We start from the raw sequence: 14378 nt of genomic DNA, 5'->3' as shown, positions 1-14378 counted from the left end.
GCCTATGCAGGGGGTCGGACTCGATGATCTATTGAGGTCCCTTCCGACCCTAGCATCTATGAATCTATGAACCCCCTAACCCTGGCTGTTCCCTGATACTGCTTGCTCTGCCACTGCCACTGGATCTAGATCCAGCCCGAAGTCTGGATACGGCTGGGGGCCAACAGACTTTGACATCACTGATATGGAGGGCTGGCAGGTATGAGCCTGAGGATGATTTCAAGTTCATTGGACCCTAACTACCGGTGTAGGCAGTGCATTAAATCCTGATTTCCTGGGACAACTATATGTCTACTGTCACTCATTAATCTTCATTTCTATCCAAACAACCTGCCCCTACCCAACCACTGTCAGGGGTCATAAGCCAATGGGCAGGTCATACCAGCAGTCAATGGCACAGGAAAAGCCAGCCCTAGAATCCGGCTCCTCCTTCTTATGGTACCCACTGAAGGTTTGATACCCCTAGCTGAAGCACCAAAGCCAAGCTAAGCACATATCTCCACTGCTGCTGTTTCAAATGTCACCCTTTGGGGAGCCATCACAGCCTATATATATGAATAAATGTGAAGCCATTGGGGTGCTAGGAGTTTAGAAAAGGAGAGTGAAAGAGATGTGGATCAAAATAAATTTGTAAATGTTTGTGGTGATAACCCTGCTTCTGCTCCTTGAGAATCCTAGGCAGCCAAGGGGGAGATGAGATGGCCCTCTGTGTCACAGGACATTGTTTATTTGTGAAAAATGAACTACTGGCTCCAGTCCCTGCCACCAACTCCTCTCTTGTGCTTTGCAGTTGTATGTTGAAGACATCTGGATTCAATAACTCAGTTGATACAGCCCATAAAATTAGAAACTGAACACTCCAGAAGGCATAGGTCAGCGAGTGATTCATCCCAATATAATGTTTTGGGCTGAAGTGCTCTGGGATTAAGTAACAGCTTTTGTGAAGTTCTGGAGGGCAAAACGGTGCAGAACCTCTGCCCACATTTCTGAGCTAAGCAAGGAGAAGTGGGAAAGGAGGGGGAGGCCATCATCTCCTTAAGATTTTTCCTGACTTTTGAGAGTACAAGTGGAGACAAGCAGGGATATAATCATAGTCCTTGGCACTTCTGCAACATCCATTATCCAAGCAACTCCATGTAGTTTCAGGAAGAAGGGTGGTCCAGTGTTGAGGATGTTAGCCTGGGACTCGGGAGTTTGCTTCTGTTGCCACAGATGTCCTGTGTGTCCCTGTGGGGCAGCCACCTAGAGCCAGGCCCAAAAAAGGTAGCTAGGCACTTGAATCCCACTGACTGCACTTCCGCTTCATTTTGGCTCTGATCTGTAGCTCCTCATTTGTAAAGCAGGGATAATAGCTCTGTCCTGTATGCTCAGCCGAGCTCCATCCCTTCTATTCACCACTTCTGCTCTACCTCCTGCAGTGCCCACAAGGCTCAGGGACCTATCTCTCCCATCATCTCTTTAGAGGCTGAGGTAGAGGGGAGAGCAGCTGGGGACTTCCAGTTCAGTACAAGCTTCTTTTGCTGCTTGTATGCCTGACCCCTGCCCTGGATGGATGATCTCCAGCTGGCTGGAGGCTGGTTCAGCTTCTGATGCCCAGTTAATCTGAGGTTGCCAGCTGGCATGGTGTATTCTGTTCTAAAAGCCTTAGACTCTAAATACATGGGTGACCTGGGATCACTACAGTAATGTTTTGGGACGGGTTTGGATAGGTGAAAGATTCCATACACGTCGCCCAGCTTTTAGCCTTCCCTGTAATGGAGCATGTGGTGAAATGAGGAGATTACATTTCATGGGTCCCTGTTTAGTTCAGATAGATTTTTGATACCTCATGCCTACAGGGTATAAAACACAAAGTGAGATCAGTGAAAAGATGTGTAAACAAGCCAAAACTTAAACAAAATTCACCCAAGTCTCCATATGGTTGGGACCTACTGTGCCTTGCACAGCTTTAGTTACCAAAGAGGATGGAGGCTGATGGGAGGCAGGGCTGACTTGAAGTCATCAGAAGCCAGCTGGCAGGTAGGCAGAGTCAAAACAGACACAATATTGGCAACACTTATTTCAAGTCTTGAGACAGATGAGGTACAGCTACATAGTAGGGCTGTGTGAAGCTTTGGGTGCTGATTTGATTCGGAGGAGATTCGGCTCAATTTGGTGGCTGAATCTCCGAATCAAATCAGGGGACCAATTTAAAGGTCCAGGTCCCCTGAACCGATTCAAAGCTTTAATGATTCGGGCAGTCCCCGGTCGCTGCAGCAGGGAGCTGACTCTGAGCTGGTAAGTACTAGGGGCCGGGGAGGGCACCATGGGGCACCCCCTGGCTCTCACCTACTCCCCCAGTCCCCCCATGGCTGCCCCCGCCCACCCCAGCTCCCGGTACTTTAAAGAAAAGCCCCAGTGCTCACTGGGTGCTGCAGGGCGGGGGGTTGGGGGATCCCGGCTGCCCCCCTACTCCCCCACGCTGCATGGGGGGCTCTGCATGTGCCCCCCAGCCCTCCCTTGCTCCCCCAGCCCCCCCACAGGTGCCCTGCCTGGACCAGGTCTGGTCCTTTAAGAAAAAAAAAGCTGAGAAAAGCCCTAGGAGTCACCACTCCTGCAGCAGCCTTGGGGTTTTGGGGGCTCATACAGAGCCCCCCACGTGGCGTGGGGCAGTGTGGGGCAGCGGGGATCACCCCCCGCCAGCAGAAGCAGTGAATCTGGGTGTTTTTTATTGTTTTTTTTCTTAAAGGACTGGACCTGGCCCAGGTGGGGCACCCGTGAGGGGTTGGGGGAGTGAGGGGGGGTCTAGGGGCTCATGCAGAGCCCCCCACATAGTGTGGGGCAATGGGGGGCAGCAGGGATCGCCCCCCACCTGGCAGCACCTGCTGAATCGGGGCTTATTTTTTTTACAACAGTCGGGAGCTGAGGCAGGTAGGCAGCCATTGCCGGGCTAGGAGAGTGGGTGCGGGATGGGCCTGGCCTGGCTGATTCAGAGATTCGGCAGCAGCTGAATCTCCGGATTAGATTCGGCTGAATCAAATCGGGACAGTGATTTGAATCACTGAATTGAATCACTGTCCCCCGAATCAGCTGAATCTGAATCCTAAGCGAGTATGAGCCACTTCACATAGGCCTAGTGCATAGCTCTTTCAATTTCACCTTTGGTTTCAGTTTTTAGGGTGTTCTCTGGGGTCACGGTGGTTTTTCTCTGCAACTATCAGGCCAAGATACTTTTTATTTGAAGTCAAAAGTGAGATTATTCTGTAATCACATGTCTCCAGGATTTGGATTTGGACATGAGTGAACTCTGTTTAAGTTTGGTTGGGCAGGTTTGTACACAACCCTTCTATCCTCCTCTCACTGTGCGTTTTATGCACCATAAGTGTGAGGATAGAATCCAAAAATGTGTCTAAGAAAATAGCAGGATCTTATGATTACAGATGGAAACAGAGACTGGGAGGAATAAGCCATCACTTTATAGCTATATGCAGCTTCCCTTGGTTTAAAAACAGCTCGTGCTTTACATGCTATAAATGAAAGTACGGGTTTGGGGCCCAAAATATTCATGATATTTTTAATAGAATAGTAATATAAAAAATTAAACACATATTATTTAAGCTCCTAACCCTTTACAGCCCTGTAACACCTTTCACGTGAGCCCCTGGCAAACATTGCTTAAGGCTCTCACAACCCTGTGTATTATTTATCATATGGGGAAACAGAAGCACAGAGAAATGACAGAACATGTCCAAGAACACACAGGGATCAAGCTAGAAACCGAACCTGGGACACCTGGGTCCTTCTCTAGCTATTAGGTATCACTGTCTCTCAAATAAAGATTCTTTTGATTGAAAATTCCTCTGAAAAGTACTGCTGAGGTCCAGTTATTTTTATCTTTGCTATGATTCTTGCATTTCCTTGCTACTAAGAGAAAACAGCATTGACATAAGTTTGGAGATGAAATTGGAGCCAGTGAGTTTGAATTGCTTCTTGTACTGAACCTAGAAAGGAATTGGGACAGGTAACCAAATGCATGGGGGAAGGAGAAAGCGAGCGAGCGAGCCAGGGTCTGATGGGCAATGATATGATCACCTGTCAAGTTGGATAATGTATGCATTGTTGCCTGTCCTTTTTCCTATGAGGGATGACTGGGCAGGAGTGGACAGAGGAAATGTTAGACATCCCCTTTGAACAGGGCTGGTGTGCTGGCTGTTGCAAGCTCTTTCCCACATTGTTGTTTAGACAGTGCTGAGCTAAACAGTGAATAGCAGGGGGAAACGTATGCTTGAATTTGAAAATGGATCTCTGTTAGGCAGTGTTGCCTACTCCATTTTCATGTTGACTTTCTAGGAACAAGCAGGCATGTACTAGCTCTCGCCCTACGTGACTAATGCAGTTATCTGGCACAGCAAGAATTCAGATATTTACTGTGCGCCATTTATGAAAGATCTGCAGATTAGGAGCTCCCGGACACATCCTGTGAAGCACACTGTACACACACCTATGGCACAGGCTTCAGGCACTGACAGCATGTCTCCTCAGCTGCATCAGAATATACCCATCTCTACAGAAACCTGACTATACCCAATGGTGCACTTGCACCCCGCTTTGATTCCTGCTCTTACCAAAGTTTACAACCGACTGCCTGGCAGTAGCAAAAGCATTTCTAGTCAGACAGTGCTGAAGGAGTCACTTGACTTCATAGTTTCATGGCTCATTATAATCTATTCGATCCCTTCTAAACTCTTCATTTCACAGGCAGTAACAACCCTCACTTCTTTGTAATGGTCTCCATGTTTCACCAATCAAGCTCTCTTGTTCTGCATTTCTGCTGTCTGTTAGCTGCTTCTGGTAATGAAGCTCCTATTTCACAGCCCTGCAGATTTTTTTTAACTCATTTGTTTTTGCTTCAATCATAAACTGAATAATGTAGCCCTAGGCCCCTAGCACACTAGCAGAGCCTGATGAGGCACCTTACCATTGGCACCCCCCATTTCAAAATTCTAGATCTGCCCATGACTGTACCACATTTTAAATAACTATACAGGGAGGCAAAGCTACATTGATATACACATGCCCCCGCAGCAAGGCCTCTAGATCTAAAATTCTGGATATAGAGACAAAGACGAAATAAAACAGAAAGTGATATATTCAGTGAAATGAAAGGGAGAGAGAAATTGAGGAGCATGAGAATCTTACTGTTAAGATGAGAAATTGTTTGCCCTACATTAGCATTCAAAGGCCCCAATTGAAATTACTGCCTCATCCTGGGAGGTGCTGCACATATATATGGTAAGAGACTGCTCCTGCCTCAAAAAAATATTCACCTAAAAAGACAATGGACAGAAAAGGGAAATCTTAATGCTTCCCTTTACAGATGGCAAATGATACACCGAAATTAAGTAACTTGCCTCAGGTCACATGGCATGTCAGTGGCCAATCCAGGAACTGAATCCAGATCTCCTGAAGTCTACTGAAGGGGTTTGCCTGCAAGGCTGCCTCTAGCAAAGGCGACTTCTGCCAGGTGGGCAGAGACTCAGCTGCTCTGATGGCCTTCTATGGCTCTGTTGTTTGCATCAAATACCCTTTCTGGCCACTGACGCTAATGAAAGCAGCTCCTGACAGGAGAGTCCTTCTACTGTCCTAGCCCACCTCTGTAGCTGTGTAGGCTTTACCTTGACTGAATCACCTGATCCATAATCTGACCGCAAACCTTTGTGAGCAGCTGCAGGAGCACAGGCATCTAATGCAACAGACTAGAAGTAATGATACTTTGAACTGCCTCTTTCAGCCTGACTGGATTTGGCCTCTAGGGGGATGAGCCCTTGCCTCATCCTTTAATCTTTCATCTCATTATCTAATGGAGATAATTACCCTGAGCTCTGCTTAGGATGCCAGAGATAGCTAGATTGAATGAAAGGAGACTGGTGAGGCTGCTCTGAGCTGCTTTCAACTCTTTACTTTAAAGCAGTTCTCTTGACTTCTTGGAAATTATCTCCCTCTTCCCCACAACTCCAGAGCAGCCAATATCATGTCTGGATCCACTGACTTTCCAAGAGAAGTCGTGCATTGTCAGGAATTTTTCTCCTGAAGGACTGGACTGCTATGAAGCATGTAACTACCGTGCAAGCCTAAAGCTGCCTTGCTTATTTCTCAGCTTATGGCCTGGGCATCTTTTATATTTGGAAGAGCTGAAACTGGGTGGGGAATAGACACGTATTTGGTGTTAAAAAGCACAGTGTTATCTTGTCAGCTTAGGGTGCTGACAGAAGTGCGTGGCTGCAGAGCACATTAAAAGTGGCCAATTGCATGACAAATTAACCTTCATTTAATGGATGATCAGATGAAGATGCTCCAAAGTGGATCACCTTAGGTAACCTCTTTCAGTCCCTTTGTGTGACTGGTTCTGGGCTGATGCAGCCCAGCCTCACCCCTGGTGCTGTCTGCAGGAAGGGAGGGGGAGTGCAGGAGGTGGAGGGAGCTGCCAGCTAGGGTTTGCCCAGTATAAGTTCGAGGGAGGCAGGTAGATTGGAGGCTCCCCTGCTCCCCCCCAGCTACCTCCCTTTCCAGCTCAGGCTGAGCAGCTCCCTCTTGCTCCCCCTTTCCGGCAGACAGCAGGGGGAGGGTGGTGCTAGGGGAGAGAGGCTGCAGGCAGGCAGCTCCTCTTTGGGATTGGCTCCAAAATGAAGCTTGATTCCCTCCTCCTCTCCACCCCAACCCAACAGTGAACGTCCGTTGGGGGGCCTGGGGGTGGTCTAACTCATGGCACTTTCTGTGAAGCTCCATGAATTGGAGCAGGGAGAATGTCTGTCAGCGCCCTTAGAGGCAAGTGGTGCACTGACCAAGTGGGCAGCTATGGTAAGAAATGTTGGGCTGTGTTTTGAGTCCTCTGAGTTGGTGGGTGTAGGGGATCCTGCAGGAATTGGGCTTGCTATTTCTGGTGCTCAGGAAGGGACTCAAGACAGCCTTCCCAGCAGAGGGGTCACCCTGGTGATAGTGATAACGATGGTTTCCATCTCTGTGTCTCAGAGCCCTTTCCATGCTTATTTCTATACTAGACACACTAAGAATAATATCAAACAACTAGTTTTTTAGGAGCAGTCATGGTTTTCTAGTGCCATGTAAGATAAGGATTTCTGCAGGCAGTCCAGGACGTTCTGAGGGAGTTATTTGGTGCATAGCATTATGTGTTTCCCTTCTGAACACTCTTAGCACTTAGAGCAACTCTGAGCTCTGCTATCAGACAGGCAACTTGTGCTGCTTACCAGGCCCCGGCACACTGGAGACATTTCCTCCCCCTGACTCCCTAGCCTGGGCTGAGTTGTTAATCTCACAGCCTGTGACACACTCTTTTACACCTGCCCTCTTAAATCCCTTCCTTTGCTGTGAGGGAGGTTGCTGACAACTGGCAGTGTTTACAGCTACCCAGGTGTTTCATTGCAAACATCATTTGCATCTCAAGTCACTCTTCAGAGCTCTCTTGGGAGGGGACACTGGTTTTCCCACAGGGATCTAGCCTCCTTGGCTGTATGTATGTCAAACTTTCTGTAAAGCCTGACGCCCTTTCTATTGTACCTGTGCAGGTATGCGAGTGCTAGCTGTGGGGGGAGCATTATCAAGCAGGGTGCTGGAGATTTCACCCTTGTAACATGTGGACACAAGGCTGGTACCTAATCACCAGGGATCCGGGTTTTCCATTCGCCATGGAAAAAAACAGTAAAACCCAGATTTTCACCTTTAAAGGAGGAAAACACAGGAAACGGTGGGTTTGTCCTTGCAAGCTGGCAGATTTCCAGCCTGCAAGGGGCTGCGGGGAGCAGGAGGAGGGTGGTGAAGCAGGGAGCACCATGTGCACGTGTGTGTGCGCACATACATGCACATGGCCGCTAGGCAGCCTGGAGAGCAGTTCCCCACAGGTAAGTCTGGTGTGGGGGGGAACTGAGGCCCCCATAGGGAGGGAGGGAGTTGGGCAGGGCTGGGGCTGGGGCTGTTGCCCAGTCTGGGCGATACATGGTCCTGGGCCATGTGCAGCTGCAGGGCCCAGGTGGAGAGTGGGAAGGAGCTGCAGGAGGCTCGTCCAGGGAGTGGCTCCCCACTGCTGCATGCACTCCTGGGGAGGACATGGGGGGCACATGCTCCCCAGATTTGTGAGCGAGGTGGGGGCAAGCGCAGGCTGCCCACTGCAGGCTTTGGGCTCCCTGCCCTGCTGCCCTCCCCCAAGGGCCTCTGTGGGCCAGTGGGTGGGACCCAGTGTGGCAGGGCAGAGCAGAGCTGGGTGGGGAAGCTTGATGCTGCTCCCATGAGCCCTGCGCTGTCATGGCAAGGCGCCCCCCACCCACCTGGCAGCTCCGAGGTGGCAGCATGGAGTTGTGCCCCTCGCTGCTGCTGGGTGGGCAGGGGGCACTTTGCCATGGCAGTGCAGAGCTCCCAGTGGTGGCAATGAGCTCCTCCACCTGGCCTTACTCTGCCCTGCCATGCTGGGTCCCACTCACTGGGCCAGGGAAGCCTCAGGAGGAGAGCAACAAGGCAGGGAGCCCGAGCCTGCAGTGAGGATCCTGCCCCTGCCCTCCTCGATGGGTTCAATTCCAGCTGTGCTGCCCATAGGGGAGGGGGAGCCAGGCTCCATGCTCCACTCCACTGCAACAGCTGCTGCCTACCGCGGATGGCAACTGGGACTTGGCACTGCTGTGGAGGGGCAGGGGGTTGCAGACCTGGGTCCCTGGCCCCATTGCCTTGGCTGCTGGGAACCTACTCTGGCAGGGCTGAGGGGGGTGAAGGGTTGTGGGTAGGGAGTGAGGGGCACCAGCATGGCAGGGGGCTGTGGGTGGGGAGTGAGGGGGCTGTAAGTCAGGAATGAGGGGCAATGGCATGGACAGGCCACCAGTATATCAGAGCTGCATTACAAAGCGGGGGAGGAGGTGGGAGACCCGCAGCTGGACCCGCATCCTGGTGAGTGAATGGGGCAGGAGGAACCCTGATTTTCCATGATAAAAAAACAATCAAACACCAACATTTATAAATATTTAGTATTTATTTGATAGGAATTGAGGCACTGGTAGACTTCCAAATTGTTTAAAAATTGTAAATTTATAAATAATACATTGTGTTCAGCTGTTATCTATATATAGAGAGAGGTGTTTCATTTTAATCACGGAAAAATGTGGATTTGGGGGTTTTTAATTGGAAAATGTGTGTGTTTTTTTTAAAGTAGAGATTTTTGGTTTTTAAACAGAGAAAACCAGGATCCCTGCTAATGACTGACAGCCATTCTTTGTTATGCTTCCTCTATAGCAAGCACTAGTGCAATACCCTGGTGCAGTGGATGCAAGAACATCGCTGTCCAGAAAACAGACACAATAGTAATGCCTTGGTTTTTGCTGTGGTACAGCTATAACCTGCTTGATGCAGGTGAAGGATTCTGTGCTCTTTGAATCTAGTCATGGATCAAGAGAGGTGGTTAGCCATTTTAGTCAGAATTCAGGGAGAAGGCAGTGTAGTCGGGCACTAACTGGTTCAGAGAGGTATAAGCTTTTGTAGGCAATGGACTACTTCATCAAATTCTATGGTCATGGATTGTAACACTGGTGGATGCTGTTGGACTGAGCACTCTGGATACTGTCTTCTACCAATACACACAGCAATGACAGTATAGGCAGGGCAGGAACTTCAGCTCTTCCCTGAGAGGCTTCCATTGTGTTGAGAGCTATATAAACAGTGCAAGACAGTTCCTGTCCCAGAGACTATATAATCTAAATGCACAAGGCGGTGGATGAGGAAACAAAAGGTCACACAGCATGTGAGTGATGGAGTCCGATCCCAGTTGCAGTTCAGTGCACCATCCACCGCCGTTGGGCAACTTGACTTCCTAAATCAGCCTTGGCCAGCCAAGAAGAGTTTGAGAAACCTGAAAAAGGAGGTTAAATGAGTTCTCAAGACTGCCTAGTGTCTAAATAATCATTAGAACCCACATGACCCACCTGCTACCTTATGCCAGGGCTACAGAAGCACATCACTAAATATTAGTGCCTAATATGAAACAACTTGGGGCCAACTCCAGAGCCACTGACCATCTGCAACTCCCAGACTAGGGACAGACATTACACATAAACTGGTTTAAGTGATTAGAAACTAGTTTAAACCTGTAACAGAACAGATGTTCAGTACACATAAACCAGTTTGAAAATGGCTGAAACTGGTTTGAGATAAACCTGGTTGAATGTAGTATCAGACTTAACTGATTTGGCTCAAACTGGTTTATGCAATCTCTGTCCCAGGCCCTATTGCTGTTTTAAGTTAAATCAGACTCCCCCAGCACCCCGACATGCTCTCTAGGCTGGTGGGGCTCTCTGCTCCACAGCAGAGCTGGCCCCTCCCTTCTGCTCCCTGGTTGGAGCTCAGCACAGACTTGCAGGCACAGCAGGGTCTGCTGGCTTTCCTGTGCCCCCTTCTCCCCCCGCCTCACCACTCACTGCTTAAGCAGAGATCCCTTCCTCCTCTCTGCCACAGCACAGACTGGAGCCAGCATGTGGTATGCTAGCTAATGCTGAGAGGTGTCTGTGTGTGTGCCTCTCTCCAATCTCACTGGGATAGGCTGACCACTTAGAGCTTTTGGAGCTAATCAACAGGTCAGCTGGTAAGTGGTTTAAGAAGTCTGAAATAATGTGAAGAGATGCTATTGTTTTGCTAATTGGGTGATAAAGACTGTTATCAGCCTCTGCTGACTTGCTCGCCTGTCAGTTTGCTGCAGACAGTATGAGGAAGCAGGGAGGGAGATTGAAAAGCTCCATAGCATCAACAGATGCATACACTGCACCCCTTCTCCCCGCTTCCCCCCTTGCCTCAGAGTGCTAGCCCAGGGCCTGGGAGCTGGCAACACTCCCACCCCTTGAGCAGCCAGTGGGAAAAAGCCTGGGATGGTGCAGGCAGACCTCCCTAATGAGAGGGGCCTTACCCTGCCCCCCTCAGCTCAGCTCCCTGCAGAAGGGAAGGGAGGGCTGCTCTAGCACCCCCAGCTTCTAGCCTGAGCTACTGCAGGCATGTGTCTGAATTTCCTCAGTCAAGAGAGAGTGTCTCTCCAGTTTCAAACCAGTTCAGTTTAGCCAGGTTAGACTAACCTGCAAAGATTGAATCAATTCAGGCTTAGGCTTTTGGAATATCTGTCCCTAGCTGCAGTGACTACAGCAAGAGTTAAGGGGACTCAGTGTTGCTGGAAAATCAGACCCAGTCTCTCTCAGGCCAGATACATCAAAACACTGACTGCTGATGAAAATGTTGGCCCTATATTCTCTTTGACTCAGTTTTCTCATCGGTAGAATGTAGGCATGAATTTGCTGAATCATAAATTCTTCAGATGATGCACAACAGAGCAGGCCTGAAAACATCCCTGGTGAGGATGGACTAATAGAGACTATCCAGTAAAAGTGGGAAGGCAAATCAGATGGAAAATCCCCTGTTTTCATAATCAACACCACTGAAAGTAAAACAAATTCCTAAGTGCATTGAGGGGTAAGAGCCCAATTTTTCTGCTTTCTGAGCTCCACACACGCTGGGCTTCAGTATCACCAGTCTTAATGGGGGGGTTTGCTCTGCCTTATTAATACCCATTCATCACAGGTGGAGCATCAGTAGGTACACTGCCCCCAAATTTAGCTTCTCTCTGCAAAAAGCTGTGAAGTTGGAAGAGATGATGGCCACTTAAAACACCACTTGCAGCAAGTTCAGTAAATCAGGAAAGCCTTTTGTGTCTTGGGTCTTCAAGGAAATCAGCCATGGGGGGAAGGAGAAGTTAATTAGACTGAATAAATCATGTTGCAGGGCTTAATGGTAAGTAGGTCAAACAGAGAGCAGCAGCTGTGTGATGCTCTCCTCTGCAGGGCTCTGACAAGCTGCCCTCCTCTGGCTTGCACTGGGCAGGGAAGGGTCAGAGGTGACGTTGTCCTGATACACTATCAGGAGATAGATGGTGCTGGGGTGCTCTGACTTGTTAACACTGAGAACACTTTAAACAGAGTGCAGGGTGAAGGATGGCCTTTCCATTTAGGCACCAGGGTCATTTCTTTGCCAAGTCAGGCCCCTGCATCTTTGAATCTCCCCACAGTAGCATATCTAGCAAGCAGACGCTGTCCAGGCTTTTATAGAAAAGACCAAAGGTATCAAAGAGGAGCAGAGGGTGTAAAGCTAAGAAATCCCTTAACAGAAACTGAGCAGTGGGGCCCCAATATCACTTTAACAGTCATGCCTTTAGAGCAGTATTATATGTCAGCAGAGGCAAATATAGTGAAACAACTCAACAAACAGGAGGGGCTGAGTTTTCAGGAAGTGCTCAGCATCTGGCAAGGATCCAGCCTATTTGCATTCAATGTTTCGGTCACATTCACAATTGCAACTCTGCCCCGAAGGAGCAGTAGTGTGACTAGTGCTGAGGTGGTCAGTGTGTGGAGATACACACACACATACACACGTGCATTGAACAAGAGCTCGATGTGGCCTTTTAAAAGCTACAGTGGGAGATGAATGCACTGCTGTGCTTTGCAGAGTCCTTCCCACTGTGTGCAAATGCTGCTGTTCCCTTTGCAGGGGCAGTGTCCCTGGGACTTGCTGCCTGTGGACTAGCTCCCCAATACCAGCACAAGGGAGATGCGGTTTTGTGCCCTGGGCCTGGTCTCAGGGCTAGGACAGAATCGCAGCTTCTGAGCATCTTGGGTGTGGTACCAAGTGGGAAGCTGTCAGCTTCTGAGTCACATGCTGGCTCTGTAGAGCCAAACCACATACATTTAAAAGCTGAACAACTTAGACTTTCTGCAGGATTGAAAAAAATATATATAAGTCCTGCCCTAAGCAATGAAAATGAAGTTCAGGAGTTTCACACAGCATCTAGTTTCAGACAAATGTTTTCTGCAAATCTAACTTCAAATACTGTTTGGTAGTGTTTCCACTCACGTAAGAGTGTTGAAGAGGTCAGGACTGTTGTGACACACCAGAAAGGTACAGAAATGCAAGCTGCGGCAGCATCCATCTAACACAAGACTATGCAGAACACTGGTTCTCAACCTTTTTAACCTCAAGGCATCCCTCTTTGGACTTGAGGAACCCCTCCATAACTTCTGTGAATGAAGCAGCACCTCATTTCAAAAACTAATTTATTTATTTCTGTGCTTACCTCCTTGCAGGGTGGCTTGACAGAAGCCTGTTTCTATCTGCTTATTTCCTCACACTTCAAGCCGAACCTTTCAAAGGATCTCTTGGCACCCCAAGGTGCTCTGGTACCTTGACTGAGAATCACTGATGCAGAAATTTGGAAACTTTTTTTGACCAATGGAGCTCAGTCAGCCCTCATAACCTCTCTCAGATAACCATATATCCTTTTCATCAAGCTTTTAAGTGAAAACACTATAATTCTACATCGTGATCACTGTGATCTGTGGACTACTTACCATGGTCTTATGAACTACTAGTGGCTTCATGACAACATTTTGGGAATCAGTGGTCTAGTCCCACAACAGAATACCAGGAATTTTGTCAGGACTTGTCAGCTTGATTCCCAGGTCTTCCACAAACTCCCCATAACTCTCTGAAAGTTACTTGACCCTGCCAGAATCAGTCTCAAAGAAAAGACAATCTAAAAGCTGCCTTCCAGAGACCACCATAAAATGGTTTTGGCAATGTTGTCAAGATACCTCATACTGGTAATGTTGACAACAAATAAAAAAAACCTAAAAGTTTTCTGTGAAAACGTGAAAGTTTTCTTCAAAACACCGATAACTCCTAGATCTGTAGTATTTTTGATATTCAGCAAACAACTCCCCCAAAATTTTGGAGTGACATTTGGATATGGATCAATAGTTTGTTTGTACAGCACCTAGGAAAAGGGTGCACAATTTGGTTGAGGATCTATTGTAACGTTACATAGTGATGCACTGTACTAATTAATAAACTGAGCTAGAATTTAGCTGATTACCTGGAGGAGAGAGATTCCACTGGTTCACTAACAGCCAGCCATCCCTACCAAAGTGTTCGAGTTTACAACAGTGGTTTTCAGTCTATCTTGTGGTAGGGGGTAGAGGTATGGCACAGGGTGGGTACGTGGCACATGGGCTCAACCTATAGGTTCAATCCAGCAGTGCCATGACAAGGAAGTTTGGTGCCTGGGGCAAAGCCTGCTGTGGTAGCCTGCTCTCACCCCATGCACAGATCCAGGGGCCACATATCCCACCATGCTTGCCTGGGACTACATGCAGCGGTGGAAGCCATCTTCCCCCAGGCCCCACCAAATGAGCTGTTTGCGGCTCTGTCCTGTGCCCTGTCTTAGCTGGGCAGCACCCATTGGCACCCTTTCGCTTCGGTACCCGGGACGGAACCCCGCTTGCCCCCACTCCCCCACTTGCTATGGCACTGCAATG

General features: G+C 48.7%; 1 long non-coding RNA gene across 2 annotated transcripts in view; it reads left to right on the top strand.

The window, feature by feature from the left end:
- The window catches only part of LOC102382836, a 43199-nt gene extending 29287 nt beyond the window's left edge, over positions 1 to 13912 (top strand). For both annotated transcript variants that reach the window (XR_003096099.1, XR_324887.3), the window contains one exon: positions 13149 to 13912. This is a non-coding gene — a long non-coding RNA (uncharacterized LOC102382836). The remainder of the gene's footprint in view (positions 1 to 13148) is intronic.
- Positions 13913 to 14378: the final 466 nt, after the last annotated feature.

Source organism: Alligator sinensis, unplaced genomic scaffold (genome assembly GCF_000455745.1).
Source record: "Alligator sinensis unplaced genomic scaffold, ASM45574v1 scaffold1371_1, whole genome shotgun sequence".
NCBI classification, from domain to species: domain Eukaryota; kingdom Metazoa; phylum Chordata; order Crocodylia; family Alligatoridae; genus Alligator; species Alligator sinensis.
The sequence above is the reverse complement of the archived record's forward strand: the minus strand, read 5'-3'. Positions and strand labels throughout refer to the sequence as shown.